We start from the raw sequence: 20607 nt of genomic DNA, 5'->3' as shown, positions 1-20607 counted from the left end.
ATCACCTCATTGTGGTGAAGGTGTGACCCTGCCAGCTATGTTGTAGTGGTAAGGTGTCCCAAGGCAAATTGTTTCTAGGTGAGGGACTAGACAAAGACCCTAAATGCAATGGCAACATCGTAGCTACAGCGCCACCCCAAGAATAGGGAACACCCGAGATTCAGGTACTCAGTCGGGCACAGCCTGAAGGAGTTACTTGGAGCCTCTGCCCTCCACCCACTGGGATAGGTGTTGAGGTCAGGTGTATTGCCAGTCAGGCAACAGGCAGGGGTCGTACTGACTGGATAAATAACGAGAGGATCGCCTTTATGCGACTATGTTTACAATTTACAATTTACAATTTAATTTAACAGATGATTTTATCCAAAGTGACATATATCTGAGGGCTGATACAACACAAGCAGGGATCTAGTCAGGAGAGAACAACACAAGTAAGTGCCATAAAGCTAAGTTTGAGTCTGATAGGACGTGGAATCACTTCTCTTCTCTTTGCAGATTATGTGGATCTGTTAGCTTTATCAGACTGTGACTTGGAGCACACACTGGGGTTTTTTGCAGAGTGGGAAACTGTTGGGACGAGAGTCAGCACCTCCAAGTCAGAGGCATGGTTCTCTGCTGGAAAACAGTTGATCCCTCCAGGTTGAGAGTGAGTTGCTGCCCCAAACGAAGGAGTTCAACTATCTCAAGGTCTTATACACAAGTGAGGGTAGAATGAAGTCTGAGGTTGACAGGTGGTAGCAGAAATATGGGTATTGAACTGGACTGTTCAGTGAGGAGGGAGCTAAGCCAGAACCCTCTCTTATGGTCACAAGGTTTTGGTAGAGGTTGCTGGACTCACCCTTAAAAGTACGATAAGGAGCCCAGACATGCAGCCACTGTAACCCAACCTCAGATAAGTGACAGAAGATTAATGGATGGATGGATAATTTATATTTATATTAACGATGGATCAAATGGCAATGTGTAATGTTAGGCCAGTAAAATTTGAACTCCATAGTGTGAACAGATACATCAGAACTATTTCTTTAGCATTCAATGACTACAACTCCCATGAGGCTTTGACAGGAGGTTGAACTTGGTTAGAGTGTTGAACAGATAGGCCTACTAATTGAGCTGAGGACATGAACAGGGAACCCCAATAAATGTCTTAACTGTAAAATAAGACATGTGATGACAATAACGGAGTAGCTAACCACATAAACGCTAATTGGGAAAGAAAGTTTACTACATGTCTCTCATAGTGACAAACCCACAGATAATCATCACCCAACTCTGTGGTTTATCTCAGTTCAGAATGTTTTAGTGCCTTTCAGCTCATTGTTTTAGTTTCATAGCGAGCAACTTAATTATTTTGATTTAATCTCACCTCTCTCAAAACCAGCCACAGCAACTGTTTTTGGCTCAAAAGGTCTGATAAATCCACTGTACGCTACTTGCCTATCACTGGCTAAAGAGCTCAGAAGATGGTGGAAACCCAAAATAGAGCTAAATTGAGAGAAATGAATACAAACATGGCTCTATGTCTGCTGGATGTATAAATAGATTGTTTGCTAACATGTTTCCTACAACAACTTTAATATTAATATAATAACATTAACATAGTTGTATTTACAGCTTGCTCCACTACACCAAGTGGCCAAAAGAAAATAATTTATTTATGTTTTAAGAAAACCAAAAATTGAACCAAAGTGGTATTACAATAGTTTTGTAGTTATTTTGCAGTTGCATTGTTTAGTCAAAGGAATATCTGTGCTTCTTGTAGTGTGTCCTAAGTCACAACTATTGCATTATGCCTGCGATTATGCTTTATATAGATAATATATGGGGGTCCATTATAGGGTCCAGCTTTCTCTGGACAGAGTGCTGTCTATAGCTGCTATATAATATTTGACTTTTTCTACAAAAAAAGCATTAAGAAATAGATTACATATATTAAATTTCACTTAAAAGACTTCAGGTGGAGTTCCTTTTCCTAATACCACTGAAAATCAACGCAAAATGTATTTTATCATAATGTTTGACTTCATTTGAATTGTAATTGTATTTATTTTGACTTCATTATACAAATCCAGTACACTACTCTGTTGAATATTTATTATATGTTTTGGATGTGTTTTTTTTTATTTTGTGGAGTGTGTTTATTTAGGCAAATATATTACAGGGGCTATATATTTTGTTATGACAGAATAAAACCAAACCAAACCAAGCGTTATGTAGCTGTAGAGACCAACAAAACAAAAACAAGTCATACCCCACTTCTTAACTATCCTTTTTTTCATTTGCTTCTGTAACAGGTTTTCTAGTTGAGTTTCTTTCAAACAGGGTTTCTGTGCTTTATCTGAGCTAAATGTATATACTAATATACTGTACTGGCCAGTAATATTTGAACTCCATAGTGTGAGCAGATACATAAGAACTATTTCTGTAGTATTCAACAACTATAAAACCAATAAAGCCTCCCATTAGGCTTTGACAGGAGGTTGAACTTGGTTTGAATGATGAACAGATAAGCCTCCCAATTGAGCTGAGGGAACAGGGAACCTCAACAAATGTCTTATCTGTATAATAAGACTTGTGACGACAATAACGGAGTAGCTAACCACGTTAACGCTTATTGGGAAAGAAAGTTTCCTACATGTCTTTCTTTAAAGGACCAGTGTGTAGGATTTAGTGGCATCTAGTGGTGAGGTTCCAGATTGCAACCAATTGAATACCCCTCCCCTCCCACTACCCTTCCAAGCGTGTAGGAGAATTTACGGTGGGTGTGAAACTCGAAAAACGCGAAAGGCCCTCTCTAGAGCCACTGTTTGGTTTGTCCATTCTGGGCTACTGTAGAAACATGGTAGTATATGGAGTTTTTAAAACTGGTGTCTGTGGTGACATTCCTGCACTGGTTGGATGAATGCATACTGCGCATGTTCTGTGGACTTCTGCTGGCCGAGCAGCTAACATCCAGTTAGCCCTCTGCTAACTTAAAATAATTAAAGTAATTTAATCGTGCAGCTTTTCAAATGTTATCGGATCAAATGGATCAAATTCTGACAGTGAAACGAGTTATTTCACGGGGGTTGTGTGACACTCAAAACAATTTATTCACCGCTTTGCAGCCGCAACAGTAGCTATGACAAAAGCAGTCGACAGTGTTTTTGTAGTTACTCTTACTACCAAAGGGAGGAGACAAAAATCCTGAACTCGAGCTTTAAAGTTCACATACATTTGCTAAATGCCTGGAAACAATGGGTTCAGATCCAGCAAGTGGTTAGAAGGACGAGGGTGCCTGATACTATGTGTAAGTGCTGTAGATGAGCTTGAACGACTTGATAGGCAAAAGCCCTGTCCCATAACTTAGTGATAAAACTTATTTGACACAACTTTGGGTCATATTTTTTTGGCAGACAAGGTGATGGTTCATCACACTATTTATTTATCTATCTAGAATGTCTGAATTATCGTTTCTGAAATAAAAGGTAGCAATGGAGCAAACTGTTTTGACAAGCTGTCAGCTGAGATGGGAACAAACGCTAAACTCCAGTCCAGCTTTTCCAACCAACACCTGCTAACCGAGAAATTCAATTAAGGACTCCTCTTCCCACTTGGAGTGGGTCTCCAGGGCAGATCTTCCGGGCTGCTCGCCCTGTAAGAAATTAGAAAATGCTACAATAAAACCTGAAAAACTGAAAAAAAAAAAAAAAATGTGGCAACTTTAATAATGAAAGCTCTCACGCTATCCACCGTAAACACACACGTCCCTTTAGTTGGAAGTCACCGAAAGACAGCGAAGTACCACAGGTAAGAGTTTTCCTTTTCCTCTCAACTACTGTTCATTTCCAAACATATAACTCGCTGCCGTAGAGAGACATCAACGTGCTCCTCGCCGCAGAGGTGACACGAGAATGGAGGATGAATAAGCAGTTTAAAAATATTTAAGAATTGACAGAAGAGGACAGGGACTTGATGTGAGGACTTGTCGGTAAACACGGCGTGACTCCCAGCCTCGATGCAGCGGCAGGAGCAGCGCCGGCAGACAGCGGTGTCGGTGCGGAGCGACCCATGCAGTCTGTTAGTGAACCTCTTGTACCGACCAGGCTCCCCTTCAACTTTGATAATTCACACACCGGTCAAATTATATGCCAAAGACCGGATGGAAACCAAACCAGCTTGGTTACAAAGTTGAGACAGATATTGCAACTCCCCCGCCCCCCTCACTGTTCGCACTTTTTGCACAGTCAAGGCTCAAATACTCCCCAAATGTAAAGAATAGAAGAGACAACGTTAAGACAGGAGTGATAGGAGGTGTTTTATTAGCAGCTCAGACCTGCAGTTTAGTTTTTACTGACCGCTGACACTTCTCCAAAACTGCATAAACGAGCGACTTTTGGGTGCGACTTCAGCGCACGAAAGTCCCGGTTTTTGACGAGAAAAACTTAGTGAAACTCCGCTGGTTGCCCCTAAACAGGTAGTAGCCCACGGTATCATTTACTGTAAATAGAGGAACTACTATAAATGCAATCAATATTCAAAGTCTAAAAAGCGGAAGTTCTGCTGTTGAAGATTGTCTGTAAATGACTTTTGAAAGCATGTTTTCTTTGTTTTGCTTCCCCCCCACCCCCGAGGTTAATTTGCACTGCAGTGTCACATATAAGCCTGAATTGCAACCTGCTAAATGCAGGAATTCATCAAAAATGTTCTACTAATTATTTATAGTCTCCTCAGGCCATTGTATATGTAAAATGTATATTTTTAATAAAAATACCATTATAAATATTACATTATTAAATAGTTTTTAGAAGCTGACCATTCGCCCACAGAAGTTCAGCTTTTGGCAGGTTATACACCTTCGTGACAACCAGAGACACACACACACACAAGCACACACAATGGATTTGCAAAGGTAAATATGATTTTTCTGCAGTTCCTGCTCTCAGTGGCTGTAAGGCAGGTTTTTTTGACTTCCACCTCCTGTAGAACAAACAATCTGTTTAAAAACACTGTACGTACTCTGCATGTTTGCTTAGTTGTGATCTCTACAAAACACCACTAGGATGTGAGATTTAATTTAACATGCTTTTGTAAAGGGTCACTGTTTGTTCTCATGCGCATTTGTAAATGTCTGCGCTGTGTGCTTGCCACTGTGTTTGTTATTATTCTCAGGGATGAAGATGAGGACAGGAATAGATCACTGGCACTTTAAACCCGGAGTCCTCATATTCTCGCCGGATCTTTCTCCTTTGCTAATTATTGTGTTGTTTTCAGAGCAAATATGTCATATCCATGGCGACCAGGCAGGTTTATTGTCTCTCCCATGCAATAGCTCACAAAAGTAATTAATTATCCTTTTTTTTCCTCTCCTTCCTGTCTTTGGTTAAACAGATCATTCATGGAAAGCCATCTTCTATATTAAAAATGCCACTGCTAGTACAACACAAGGTAAATGTTAAAGTTTTTTTTTTTTTTCAATTTTACAGTTCTGATGTACCTTTTTGTGCTTTGATCTTTTTGTCTTATAAAACGGTTGTCGATGGAATAATTTCATGATGTAAAAGATGCATTATGCTCACAGTGTTTGCTTTTGAGGTATTTTCCATAATACCCTCATAATGCAGCAGCTGTGCAGCCTAACTGTTGCAGATGTATTCATGCATGCAAAGCAAGCACACACTTGACACTTAAACAGGCAAGCTTAAAAACACATGTTTAGGCATGAAATCAGCTTGCATTTTGTGTGATTTGAATAGCAAGCATTAGTCGGGCCAAAGGTAAGTTTACTTTAGTGGTGTCTCTTATTTTATGAGGTCACCAAAAATAATAACCGGCAGCAGGTGACACCACAGGGTACAATAGTTCACCTCGGTGCATAGCAGTGGCATTGTACAAGCGCTTTTCTACTGTTTGTCTAAAGAGAGCTGTAAGTTGAAGCAGTTTCCAGCTCTTCATCCTGTGTGCTCCCTCAGTGTAAGTCTGGAATGTGACGGCATGTATCTGCTGTCCGGAGGTCCCTCTTCGGCTGGGCACCAGCCAGCCTTCACTGTCAGACTGGTGGTACAGGTTCTCATCTCTCTTCAGCATTAATGAGACACCGCAATATCCATCTGTCAAACATACTACCCTTCTATCTCTACCTCTCTTTTGCTCGCTCTCTGCATGCCTTCCTTCATAATTTTTCATTGTCACTACAGGTGAAAGTAGAGCAAGGTAAATCTCCTCAGCTGAGAAAGCAGACATGCTAATTGTCCATTCGTGCTGTTTTAATTTGGTTTGTGTGTATAGTTCAGTGTTTATGAATGTGGTTCTTTAGGCCTTTTGATTGGGTCTCTCTCTCTTTAAAACGGCACTTGAAATGTTAGTGCTGTGCTCCCGGTCCATTTGACTAGTTGAGAATCTCATTGGTTAATCAGTATGTGATGCCGCCAACGTTCTTATTTCCTGCAGCCCTATCCGTCAGTGAAATGCCTCATGTCTCATAAGTACCCATCTGCATCTGTCAGGGGGTGTGTAGAATTAAACCCATGTGTATTCCTTTTCTGTTTGACCTTGGCTGTGGACCTCAGGTCTTTGATGTCAAATAAGCGCCAGTAATCCCAGGCGGCATTTGACAAGCTTCAGGAACCATTACTTTTGTTTCCCAGCACATAAGCTTTATCAATTGCCCTCAGTGTAATGATTTTGTATACAAATTCACACTACCACAACCATAGTGTTTTGCCTTGTAAAAATATACTGCCTTCAACACGTACTGTTATACCAGCACAAATAGCACACATGTTTTTTTAATCATCATTATTGTTTTTATTTTAGTGCTGAGGAAATGTCCTTTTTGCATGCTTGATCAGCCAGTAGAGAAATCCAATATAATGGAGGTTCAAGGTGAATTGCATCCCGTGCATTTCCCCCCTTTCGACTGAAGGAATATTCCAGAGCAAAATAAACAAATCACACAGACAACAGTAATATAGGGTTGATTTTGAAGGCATGAAATAAGTATCGATTAAATCCTGCAGTTCATAGATGAAAATGGCCTTTTTGGTAATTTGTCCTGGGTCCTTTCAATACAATGGAGAAGGAGAGAGAGAGAGAGAGGCATGAACTGAGGGGAGAGGGAGACTGCAGAGAGAGAGAGAGGGAGAGAGAGAAAGAGAGGGGGAGAGAGAGGAGAGAGACGGGGAGAGAGAGAGAGAGAGAGAGAGGGAGAGAGAAAGACAAGTGAACAGTGAGAGAGAAAAAAAGACAGAGAGAAGAGCTTTCACAGAGTTGAGAAAGGGACATGCTGCCCCTTTCCGAGCTCATTATCATTCTTAATAAGTCTTAAGGAAAGAAGGAGCATTGAGTGTAAATGCACGGTAATCCTTACACTGGCCAAGGTTAGTAGGGACGTCAGCACATGCGCACCGTTCCCAGCTGGCCACTTTGGGACAGGGAGGGAACCAGAGGAGCACAGTTAAGGATAGATGTTCAAGGAGAAAGTGAGGACATTTAGACGCTGTATAAAGGTTAGGCCCTTTCCCCCAGCCTGTAGCTTTTCAGTGGCTGCACCACCTGGCATTCAGTGAGTAAACAGTTCAGCATCGCACTAAAAACAGCCTTATTTGGCTGTAGGACCTGGTGCGGGCTGTAATAACTTAGAAGAATTGCCAGGTGAGATTTAGAGTACAAAGCTTCATTAAAAATCTAAATAGCACAGTTTTGAATTTGGCACTGTTAACCACAAGGGAACTTGAACTTGTAGAGAAAGTAACTGTTGGCTGCACTGCATGCCTAACTCACTGTTCCTTGGGTGTGGTCCAAAACCAAGCATTAAGATGAATTGGATGAACTGGTGAACAATTAACTCATTTAACAAATTACCAGCCACTTGTAGTGGTTGTTCAACCATGTTGCTTTAATGGAAATCCAATGTAGTATTTATTTATATACTGTTCTAAGCGTACAGTCCAATGTGTAACCCTATGCATTCTACAGTGTTGGTAATATTACAGTATTCCTGTTCATTAATCAAGTCAGATGTGAGACATGTCTGGCACATTAATCTTTGTCCACAGTGAAACCACACCAAGAGGTGCTTTTTCTACTTTCATTAATTAGTACAGTGAGTGTTTTTTTTCTGTTACATTGTCTGTCAGTTTTTAAACACTCATCACATATGAAACCAGAATGTGAAACTGATGCTGTATGAGTGTGTATCTCATTGTGAAGACTGTTGAATATAGAACTCACTTAAGTGAAAGTCAAGTTTTTCAGTTTTTCTCTTAAATATTACCAGACAGTCCTGCTGACATCTACTGATGTAACAGACATTCATCCCTGTCCTCGAGTTTATTAAACAGCCTGTAAAAACCTGAAAAACATTTGATTTTCATAGCACAAGTAACTCTTCAATCTAACAAGAATATGCTTTGGTCTTTTAGTAATAGGTGTAATCCGGAGTTTCCCTAATGAGAGAAATGATTTTCAATAAAAAGTTCTAATGTCATATGACCAAAATGTTTATTTAGAAAATTTCCCTCCAACAAAAAGAATGTAAAACTTGGAGCATGAATGTGTATAATTTGCTGCAATAAAATGGTCACAATTTGAGAATATTATTAGCACACAGTATAGGCTATAAGATTTCTTCAGGCCTTTAAAAAACTGAGTCTCTGGAGGGTGACAAATTATGTCTCATATTTGAACCTTGTGGTGAAGTTGTGTTGTAGCCATTTTGGCTTGTAACCAGAAACTTTTTTCCTACATGGATATTTTGGTTGTTCAAATGTAATATGTAGTTTTTAAAGTCTGGGATTCAACAACCACATTGACTGTTGGGAGAAAATTTGTTTCCTGGCCCAGTCTCCAGCTCCATACTGCTGGCATATTTGTATCTTGATGAGAACTCTGTGGATCCTCTTGGGAATGTGTTTGCTTAATTGTCCAAGAAGGGGACAACAGTTAAATAATCAAATGAAATTTGAGCTGGTGGTGTCTTTTTGTCTTGCTCAGTGTAATGCCATCTCTGTGCCGTTCTGTCATGTAAGGATGATTTACCCAGAGACAGATGTTCTCAGACCTTTGCTCATGAACCTGCACCATTTTGTTCTATTTTTTAACCTTTTAAAGGTTAAAGAGGCTTTTCCTGCAACATGCCAGCCTCTTTTGATTGCTGAGGTGTCTGTTGGTCTGTTCTGCCGTGTGCTGAGTTTAGAGGCTGCACTGATAGTGGACTTAACTCTGACTGGGCTGAAAACACGTTAAACATGGAAGATGCTTTTTGCAACATGTCTTCTTCGCCATTCTCCTCATCTGGGTGCGTTTTGGTTGCAGCTTGGTTGGCAATGTACTTCCTTGCTGCCCCCCTCCTCCCCACCACCACCAACTCTCCAAACCCCTCCAGGGAGCCTTGGGAGGCAGAGAGCCATCACCATGGTGATCTGAACACAGATCCCCCACACACCGGTCCATTGTGACTGGCGTGCGTTGAGGTGAGAGGGAACAAAATGTCACAGCAACAGGTTTTTTTGTGTTTTTGTTTTTGCCTCAATTCTCGGTGGGATTGTGCTCAGATCCATGCGCTCAGTTACACTGGAGGGACCGCTGGAGAGACTGTGGGAGTTAGGGAAACAAGTTGATTGGAGAAATGAATAGAGTGGCATGGAAATAGACTGTAAATACTAATCAGTCTGTGTGTTTATTTTTCTTTTTTTCTGTGGTCGTGTTCAGCATCAGGGCAAAAAACACAAAAGAAGTGTCATGAGTGAGTGTCATTGTTATTATCTAATTTGCAAACACTTTTAATCAAAAGTGTTTGCAAATTCTCCAAATATGCATATCCCAAAGTTAAATAAAACCAACAGAGTTTCTAATAATTTTTTTTTCACTTGTATGGCTTGAATCACACTATTAATTTAATTAGCATCAGAGTGTTGCTAATAGGCAAATATTTTACGATAAAAAGACGGCTTTCTTTGTGTCGTCCACAGAGATTACACAGTTTTCCTGTCCAATTTGTGGAGATGGTGGATAATAGCGGTCACCAGGAGGCCCTTTATACTCCAGGGTCTAACTTGCTCCATGCTCCACTGTACTCCTGCCATTGTGGCTCGTGATTAGCTTATGGTATTGCCCTTTAAGTGCTCAGTTTATGCTGATCTTTGACCTGTCTTGATCCGGGCAACATGCTATTGGCTACAGGCCTTGGAGAGGGAAGGGGGTCCATAGATAATGTGGCATTGAAGAGGTGGAGCAGATTTTGCCCCCAACCCTGAAGAGGATGTGGGCTGTTCCTATGACAGGTCCAGGGTTGCCCTCAGTCCCAGAGGTTGGGAGGGACAGTCAGCCTGTACCAAAGGGCACAAGGGTGGCTTCAGACACACAACCCAAACGTCTGGCATAATGTCTGGGCCTCTTGCCCTCTGCTCTGAGTAGGATACCACCCCGTGGCTCCTATGATATTAAAAATAAAAGTGATCTCGTCTTGTTTTATCTCAGTATTTCTATACATACATGTTTGTTTTGCAGTCAGTGAAGCAGTGTGTACACTGCATACATATGTGTTAACTCAATAATCTGTTTTATTATGCAAGAACCAGAAGTCTCATTAATATTTGTTGATATGTAGCTATAGCAGTCAGGTCTTTTCATGCCAAGTCTGTAAGAGTAAAAGCTCTTCCTGCCATCTCTTTTCCCCGAGCAGATGCAAAGGTGCAGGTCCTGAGAGATCCTTTTATGTTTGGAGACCTCTCCTTGCTCCTTTGACTGCGACCTCAACCACAGCACAGCTCTGTCTCAATCAGCTCTCTGCTGTAATCCCACTTCAGACTTCCTCTTGGCTAAAGGAGTAAATAAATTTTTCAGAGTTTATTAGAATACAGCTTGCCAGAAGGGACTTCTTTCTCCTCTCCTATAGCTGCTCCAGTAATTAGCAAATTGATTAGGAGAACTTCAACACACCTCCTTGGCTCTTATCTCCCTATTCTAGGACAATATTGCTGTGCCATGGGACAGCGTAAATATTTTAAGGGAAACCCTCAGTGAATCTCATTAAATGGCTATGGGGCAGAGCAGCTGTCTCCTGCTGAAGGTCCCAGCCAATTTTCTAAACTATGATTAAAGAAAAGTTTTGGATTATTTAAACATGCCATGTCCTGTGGGGGTTTTCAGTGCCACTGAAGACCTCTGTGATTCTCCCACCCCTCCGTGCCAGGACCGCTCCTCTCCCTTTGGATCTATTAGTTTGAAATCGTTTGGGTGATGACTCTTTGAAAGTGGTGGTCATTCTGGGATGCCATGTTCAAAATGCAACAAAGACCTCTCTTTTATGCACAAATGCTAATTAAAATTTTTACCCCCCATCCCCAAGCTGCAGAGGGAAAGACTTGGTAGCAATTTGGCAGATAATCAAATTGCATTTTAAATGGAGCCGTTTAAAGATGACTGGGTCTGCTCACAGGAAGACACAGTGGCACAAATTAAGCACGAATAAGCTGCTATGTGCACAGAGGAACAATACAACAAAATTCACATCACAATAGGACGATGCTTTTATGTAAATGGACAACATGCAACGTTTGATTTATGTTTTTTTAATTAGTTAAAAGGAACTCAGGTACACAGTCAGATTTGTTTTCTCTAAATGCATGCATGCAGGAATATTGTTTTTCTTTTAATTATGATTTCCCTATGGCTAAGTGGCATTTTTTTCCGTAATGTGTCCTTACAATCTGACCAATTGAGGCAAAAATGCTAATAAGACATGATTTGTTAACGGTTGCGGTACCTTAGAAACATTTTGTTCTTAATTTTAGATTTTCAGCCTGACAGAAATGGCAAACTGGGTGGAAAATGTTGTCAACAACTATGTTTGTCTACAAAAATATGCGCTTAGAAGCTGTCCCCCCACATTTGGTATACATCATTAAGTTCTTCGTAGCCAATCAAATTGTCTATTCACACAGCATTCCAGTACATATTAGTGACATCTCGTTAGCAGAAAACAGAAAACTGACACAAAAAATTTGGGAAACAGGCCTGAATTGTTTATCTCTCAGAATAAGCAGAAAGTGTGATTCTTATGAAATGATAGAACTAGATCAAATGTGCAGTTCCCAAAGCCTCTCTTATCCGCTCGCTTTGTGTCCCTGAAAAACTGCACCAAATGATCTGTTTAGTTTTCAACACCACTCTTAATTCAGGCCACATTTCCTGTTAAGTTTAACATTCATCACAAGACCAATACAGCCATCAGAATTGCTTCATATCCATAAAACCCCATTATGGACAACACAACAAGTGATGCTTGACTTGTAAGTTTAAAGGGTTCTTAATTGGCTGTGATTTTCTGGCTGTACAGCAATGACTGTGGAAGTGGCATAATGACCCTCTGTGGATGATACATTACTTTTCTGGCAACTTAACGCACCTTAACGGTGCTTGTATCTGTAGTCCCCTGATAAAGTGTTGCCTTAATCTCAGCATCATAACAGACTCGCATAGTAACAATGGTTTTGACCGGCAAACTGCAGGTTGCACATGAGTAGACGTGATGTTGACCTCCTTCACCTTCTCTGCAGTCCAGAGGAAGTCCCCTGAGACCTTTTACAATGATCCCTGAAGGCAGTTTCGCTGTTAGATTTGTGGTTGAAAGCAGCTGAATACATTTAAAGGAATATGAAGCACCAAAGCAGCTTTGCCTTACAGGATTTGATGCTCATTATTGAAGCATTTACAGTGTGAACATAGTAGACCCCAAAAAACAATCACATAAATTAACAAAAAAAATGAAGTGTCTCAAATTCTTTACAACTTTCCTGGTAGACATTGTAAACATGTTTTACAGTAATCAAAAGAATGTATCCGTGAAACAACATGTCAGTTTTTTGATTTAGATTTTCTAAGATTACCTTTAAAATAGGTATTCTACTGACTGTTTTATTTGTCCATCGTGCAGCATTATTATGAATAAATCCCTTCAAACTGCCTTTTTCATATTAAACATTTTCAGTAATGAAATGAATAATTTCTTTTTTAATATCCATGTTAACTGGACAAATATCAAGACAATAGTCAGTGTATTTTAATTATCTGCCTGTTTTAGTAAAAATCCCATTTTTAATATGCTTATATACATGGTAATATTGTATTGGAGTTGTGTAAAAAATTGTCCTTCTTTTGCACATTTCCTAAAATCCATATGGTAATTTCCAAGTTGGCGTTTTTATAAAGAAGCATGTTTTTAATGTTAAGCGCAAATTAGATTTCTCTTTGGTAAAAGCAACAGATAGGAGAAGGCGTCCTAATTGGAGCAACACAATCCCTGTCTTGTGACGCTGATTGACAAATATTGTTGCAAAGTTAATGGCACAAGAGGGATTTGATTGATCAAGTGGATGACTGATCATAAAACTGCAGTCAATATTTGGCTGAAGCTTTATTTCCCCTCTGAACAACAGTGTGCCAGGATGTCTGAGATGTATGGTTAGACACACAGCGATGGCAAAACACATATTTACACTTCAATCTCTCTTGAGCATGATGATGCTGCCTCCGTTTGCCATACTGTAAATAATATCCCATCATGCTAAAATGAGCAGTCTTGGAGTATTTATTCAGTTGGAGCAAAGGGTATTGGTTAAACCTGACCAATTTTAGAGTAGTTGGGATGAAAATCTCCCTCTAATTACTGTACTGTGTGGATCCTTTGGACCCACTCCCTCTGCTGCAAATGATGGTATTAAAAAGTCTCTTTTATTTATAGAAATAAAATTTTAGCTGCAGAGACAATAGGCTAGTTCTGTTTTACGGTACAGCAGACTTTATCTTTTTAATAAAAATTCCTGACTTGGTGAAAGTTTAATTAATAAGGGACTTAAAGCTACGGGAATGAGCAAGGGAGTTGGGTCTTTAAGGGGGTACTTATTTTTCCATCTGGGCTATTCTCCAAAAAAACTGTCAATTAGTGTGTTAAGCTGAAGAGACAAAAAACGTCATTAGTTCTAGCAAAAAGAATAATGGGTTTTAAAGGTTTTGCTTTAGAGGCAGGCCAGAAGCACACAAGTGAGTCTTATGTATTTTCATTTATTTCTTGCAATTATCAAAGTTTGAAGGAAAGGCTTTATTGTTCTAAGGTGCATGATTGAAGAAGCAGACACAGTGGCTTGTTTTTCTAAGTAACTGTGTAACTTAATTGTCTAGATAAGACAAATATCTCAGACAGCAACTGTTGAGCGCTTATCTCCTGTTTCTTTACTTTAATTCTTCATCTTTATTTCCAGGTTCAAATATTCTCAGCTGAGCAGCTGTGAACTGTATTATCATAGAGGAAGAAATACGTCATACATTACATATATTTGCATATGTCTGGCTTTTCAGCCGGAAGACAATACAAAACCAAGTGAGCTTGGTAAACAAAATTTTGTGCAGTAATGTTTCTGTCGGCATTTTGTTGAACTCAGCAGCAAGTGCAGTTGTATAAATGAATTTTGACAGTGGTCACACATGTTAACTTTACTTAACAACTAGAAAACCACAAATATTTGACTGATTCGGCGGGAGCTTTGGCTGGATGCGACTGTTAAACAGCTTGTTGACATTGTCTAATGTGTCCAACTCCTTCCCTCTGACTTAAACATGCACAGTAAAATACAGGCCTTGTTATGCTATTTATTGGGTTGTGTTGAATTGATTTGTCGCACATAAAAGCTGCTGCCTTTTCTCACATGTATTCATGCTCTGTCAGCAATCAGCTCAAGTTAACAAAGTTTCATTGGGCTACTTGGGTTGCGTGTCGTGAGGCTGCTCTGCTGTATTTTCCCCTCCGGCATTATTTACATGGTCCTCTTGATTTACATGTAACAGAAATGTCCCCACCATCCTGAATGGGCCTTTTAATAGTTATTTTCATGTTCAACTTCAGAGTAGGGCTGGGTGATCACTTGACGTCAGTATGATGATTAATTGTCACATTCACCTTGATAACGATTAATGAAACGATACCTTTTAAATACGCCTGTGTCCTCACAGTGGACGTCTGTACTGCGCAATGAAACTAAACAAAAGATTACACTAGAACAAAAAAAAAGCATGATTAGTTGTAACTGCTATAGCTGAAACAACATAAAACTCATTATATAACTCACTATAGATTCACTGTTGCAGCAAGTAGAGTGTAGGTGGCGACATGTATGAAGGATTTAATTTATGGAACGTACAAATGCAGCTAAAATAAGGTCAGCTAGAGGGTCATAAGGTTATGGTAACTTTCCATTAATTGCCCAGCCCTACATCAGACGCTTTGCATAGTATATCATGTCTACACATGCATGTAAAAGATTACTCTAGACCAACTTTTATATAAAGTAACTATTGTATCCTGTTTCTTTATGGTATTTATTCATAATGCACATATTAAAGTGTTGAAACATGAATCCTAATTACCAACAGTATGGTTCTTTCACATAAAACTGGCCCAAGGCAAAGTGAGCAAATGAGCAGTAATGAACTTCCAACATTGCAGATAGCCATTTGAATGTTTTTTTTTCTCTCTCTGTGGGCAGAAAGTGTGACAGTGGTGCTTAGATGAGGCTTACATAACTGGTCATAGTGCAAGAGGTTTCAGGCGCTGAGCCCAAAATATGTCATTGACTTGTGCCACACACAACAGGAGATTGCTTGTGCATCACAGTGTGAATGCTAGTAAATGATTGGTTACAGGAGATCCTCCAATAAATTAATTGTTTCCACTTCATGGTTAAGTATGTGCTACTCTTCCAAATCGAGTGCTGGTACTTGGTTATTACACTTTAATAGCTCGCTTGCCAAACTAACGATATATTACTCCATGTGCTGGCTCAGATCAGAGAAGATGAATTGGCTATTAATTAGAGTTGCACTGAGAGGGCACAGGGGAGAGACTACTCATAGCCTCGCAATCAGTGTCAACGGGGGCCCTTTTCTGACTGGGACAGCCAGGGCAGGCCCAGGTCACTGAGTCTTATCATAAAAACCTCTGAATCTGGTGGGAGGAGCAGCATCAAACATGGCCACCATCTTGTCGAGTCAAACAAAGGACAAGACTTTTTAACATCAAGCAGCTGCCATTTCATCTGATGATTTGAGTCAGGAGCACAGACAGAACAGCAGAGATGCGTGGGAGGTTGTTTGGCTCCATGAGGTTCCTTAACAAAAGCCTCACGTCCGAAGGACTTTGAATTAGAAAGTTATGGAGGAAATATTTGACGGGCAGAGATGATTTGTGAGGAATATTATTGTTTGGCTCACTTTTCTTGTGCAGCCTCTGAATTAGCCCTTTTATCACAATTAATTAAGCTTGCCTATAGGAGATGTTCCATCTTGAGCTCATCCACACAGGATAAATAAGTCAAAGCAGCAGGATATATGTCCTTTTATTGGCTGACTTGATCTCGGAAGCATCTGTAGTGGGGGGGAAGCTGTCTCTGTGGTGCGACTTTGTGGAAGAGTCTTTGCCATCACTCACTTTGAATGCTTCTTTTATGATTTGTTAAAAACCTCTTTTTTTAATGCAAGGTATCAGGAGTTATGGCCTGTCTATGCAAATTAGAAAATTTTGACAGTTTGTTATTCATGTCATCGCCTTTTTAAACACTTAAAGGCAATAAATTTCATCATGACAGGCTGCTCCGAAATTGCCACTAAATATTATTAAATATTTTAACAAGTTCCTTGTAAATATGCCTTAAATGTTTGAACGATGGGCAGGAAGAAAAACGGCCTTGCATCAACTTATTAGAGGCTATAAAAGTGGCAGTGATTTATCATAGATGTGGAGCAACTCAGGCCATCTCTTTTTTTGTTTTGCTTATTCTGTAAGCTTGCTTTGTCCTGATGCGCACAATAAAGAGAGAATCATCCTGTTAAAAGCCTGTAGTTTCACAAGTCATGAAAATGTTAGCAGCGGGTATTGTTGTACCTGCGGTCCTTGAAAGGCAGAGCAATATATGGCAACAGCATTTTAAAGTTTTAAAGCTTCTCGTACCCATTTACAGTGTTAAGAGTTAAATTTTGTCATATAACTGGCTGTAACTGGGTGTGTTTATCAAGAAATCCCGTTAAATTTACGTCGCAGTGCACTGATTTGGTTTGATATACACCTGAGGTAACAATTTTCTTTTTCAGCTTTCATTTGACTCTAATTATTTTCTGCCACATTTAAATGGGCAGTAAAACCTAAATATTTTGTGTGTTGTATGACCTCTAGAAGGAAGAAAATTTTGTGCATAAAGAAGTCTTATCTGTCACTGCCTTGTCACATTGTTGTACCTCCGTCCAGTGATGCTGATCAGCAGAAAACTTCACCATCAGTCTGTGTCTTGCAGATGGTTTGATATTGTATTAGGTCGTATCTATAGAAACAAATGAAAACATTAAAAGCCTCTCTACAACTACAACTTCAGTGTCATCTGTATTTTCCGTATCTTCCAGCTACCGCGCTGCTGTCCAAGACAGTAATGGTGAAAGTTTGATAAAAATCAAAACAAAATTCTGTCAGTTGTTGTGTTTTTTCCAGATTTATAATCATCAATCATTTTCACCAGCAATACTACAGATTGGATGTGAAGTTTTAAGTGTATTTAATTACAAACTCGAGCTAAGAAGAGGAGCTGAAGTGTCTAAAAATAGTTTGAGATGGGACACAGTCTTGTGGTCTGTGGTGCACCTTTCCACTGGTTTAAGGCAGTGAATTTAGCATCACATCGGGGTCATTTAGAGTAACATGACTGTGATCCAGAAGATTTCTCTTTTACATTGGCAATACACAGCCACATTCCAGCTTTTAAATTCAGAAGTCAACTTTTTTCCTCAGCAGCCTATCATTTTGTGACTTAAAGTGGTTTCTTAATTTATTGCACTTCAATTACGATTAAGTTCAACTTCAAGTTCTTCTTTATTAACTCTAAGAGGGGAAATCATGTCGGCCAGCACCCACAAAGAGAGGGGAAAAAAGGGGAAAAAAAGAAAAAGAAAATCACAGCTCAGCACAAAATTATAAGACACAAAAAACACTGTCATATTCAAAAAAAGCTGATTGTGCATGTACAAAGAGTTACCTTGGTAGTTTTATAGTCAGTGAGATGACAGAGCCATCCAAAAAGACTTGTGCATATTTATAGAACATGATTGTGCTCCAGTACAATGGTTTAAGCACATGGATGTTCATCATTATTTGCTTTATGTTGTTACTCATCTGTTTAATTCATGCATTGTCTGCGGCCCCGACTGGCACCTGTTATCTTACATATTTAAGAAGCTCCTTCCTGTCCTCAGTGTGCCAGAGATGCACAGCCAGTACAAAGACAAAAAGCTCTGCAGCTCTGTTGTCATTGATCAAAGGATGTGAAATTTATTTTGGATTTTATTCATTTTTCAAGGTGTCCAAACGGTAAATACTACTTACTTAATATTTATACTTTATTTATACGGAATTTATCCGGAAAGGTTGGCCTGTTGTTGGTTTATGTGTCTGTAAATGACCAGATAGGAAAATAAAAAAACAACTATTCAATTATTCATATACTGCAACATTTTTATTGGGATCTGATGACCAGGGTTGAAAGAGTGTTAAGATCACCTTACCTTTCCAGACGCCTTGAACTTTGAATGGTTTTGTTTTGTTTTATGCTCATTATCGACTGCTTTTGCTCCCTTATGCTCCCTTTTAGACACTTAGGTATAAATAAAGCAATCAGGGGTCACGTGATCCACAAACTCCTCACTGTTTTGGTTAGAAGCCACTACAGTGTTCTACAAATCTCAGTGCTGTCTGTGCACATCACTCTTACTGGTTAGTGTGACGTGACGGCTGCCATGTCAGCAACACGGCACATCTCTGTTCTCCCTCTCTGGAGCCCTCTGTGAGTTTTCCCTGGGGTTGGCAGAATACGAGTGCCCCCTTGTCTGACTGGCTATAACCTTGCCACCAGCTCGTGTGTGTGTGCGTGTGTGTGTTTTTTCCTACTCTAAAGACTTGAACAATGATGACTCAAGCCACGCAGAGTACACCTCAGGGAAAATACAGTGGAAATAAAAATAACAAGTGGATTTTTGACTGCAGTCAGATGTGAGAGGAGGCACAGTGGTACTGGGCTAAAAGCCTGAGCAGATTCTGCCCCCCCCACTTCATTTGATTAGGCTGTCTCGTGTTCAGGAAGTGCTGAAAGGCACTGCCGATTGTATCTGCATGAAATGCTGTCCTTACGTCCAGAGACAGTTGCCAGTTCCAGTCTTTGAAATTCCAGAGTAGTTCTCAATTCAGTTAAGGCCTGATATCGTGGTTGTCTCCTTGTTCCCCCCCTGCTGAGGGTTCTTATTAGAAGGGTTAAGTATGAGGATGCCTGTGTTGGTATTTCTGCGGTTGCTGATCTGTGTACCGCACATGAATTTCTTTAAATTATTTATTTTCCTGACACCACCATATGGTGCTGTAACTTGTTTGTCTTGGAGCATACTGGAGAAATGCAAGACCGAGACTGGATTACTTCTTGTGTGTATACATGGGAGACCCTCTTCAAACAATGCCTGTTTTTTGTTATTTCTTTTGTTGGGTGGGCTCTGTTGATGCAATTCTGCGCAACTCCCTACAAGACTTCTCCTGTCATCTACTTGAGAGCGAAGAGATGATAAACATAATTGGGCCAAAATATGGAGATGTTTCAAAGAGATGCACACACACAGACCGCTGTCATTGGTCTGCAGCAGATGGGGCAACTGAGCAAGAAGCTTGAAGAGCCCTGGAAAAATGGGGTCCTGATCTTCTTTGAAATGCCACAATTAATTGCTATGCATTGTCCCCAATGCATGGATGATTAAATGTGCTCCTAAACTGCCCTGATTTGTGGGGGCACCTTGCCGATTTTATTTGCCACTGTTAACATTTTCATTCCTGCATTATGCATGGTGCTGTGGGGCAAGGAAGTGCTGCAAACAAATGGCCTGAGGGATCGGCGTAAACACAGCGTGCCATAAGGGCGAGAAGACTAACAGTTCAGCACCGCCTCCCTCAGCCAGTCTTCACTGACAAACTAGACAGCCCCTCTGCAGTGTGGCTTTAGCTTAAAAGAGCAGTACAATGTAGTTGTCAACAGTCTCACATCAAAATGTGTAATAGCTACGTTGGTCCACAAAACGTATTCATTTCACAATAACGGCTCTAAAATTATGAGATGCCTATGTTTGTTTTGCATGTTTTGTAGTTTTGCCTTTTCTGCTTATCTTCTAATGGCTGACATCCCTTTTATTCTTTTAGTATCTTTAGCACAAAAACAATAATAACAATAATCAGCAATACATTAGGTTAATGTTAAGGCCATATGGTTTTAATTATTTCTGCTTAACTCTGAGAAATCAAGTTTGCTTTTTATTTAGTTTTTGATTGCAGAAGACTATAGAAGTGCACTGTGTTGTGGGCGGACTTGGCATGTTTGATTTCTGTTTTGGGTTGTCTGCCATGGGTGGGCCACTATCTCTGTTAAGAAAAGGCGTTTTATAGCCTGTGATTGTAAAATGTGAAGTTTCTCATTTAATTTTATATTTCCAAGAATATGTGGCTGAGGATATTTCATATAAAATCATCTTTCTTAAAACAGTCTTCCTGAATTCATATTG

At 39.9% G+C, this 20607-nt stretch overlaps 1 protein-coding gene across 2 annotated transcripts in view; it reads left to right on the top strand.

Annotated features, from left to right (window-relative positions):
* Positions 1–3589: 3589 nt before the first annotated feature.
* Positions 3590–20607, top strand: part of casz1 (castor zinc finger 1) — a 176772-nt gene continuing 159754 nt past the window's right edge. For both annotated transcript variants that reach the window (XM_044352871.1, XM_044352870.1), the window contains exons 1-2: positions 3590–3789; positions 5371–5427. The gene's annotated coding sequence lies outside the window, so the exon portion shown is untranslated. The remainder of the gene's footprint in view (positions 3790–5370; positions 5428–20607) is intronic.

This window comes from Thunnus albacares, chromosome 5 (genome assembly GCF_914725855.1).
Source record: "Thunnus albacares chromosome 5, fThuAlb1.1, whole genome shotgun sequence".
In the NCBI taxonomy this organism is placed as follows: domain Eukaryota; kingdom Metazoa; phylum Chordata; class Actinopteri; order Scombriformes; family Scombridae; genus Thunnus; species Thunnus albacares.
This window is presented reverse-complemented; position numbering and strand designations above follow the sequence as displayed.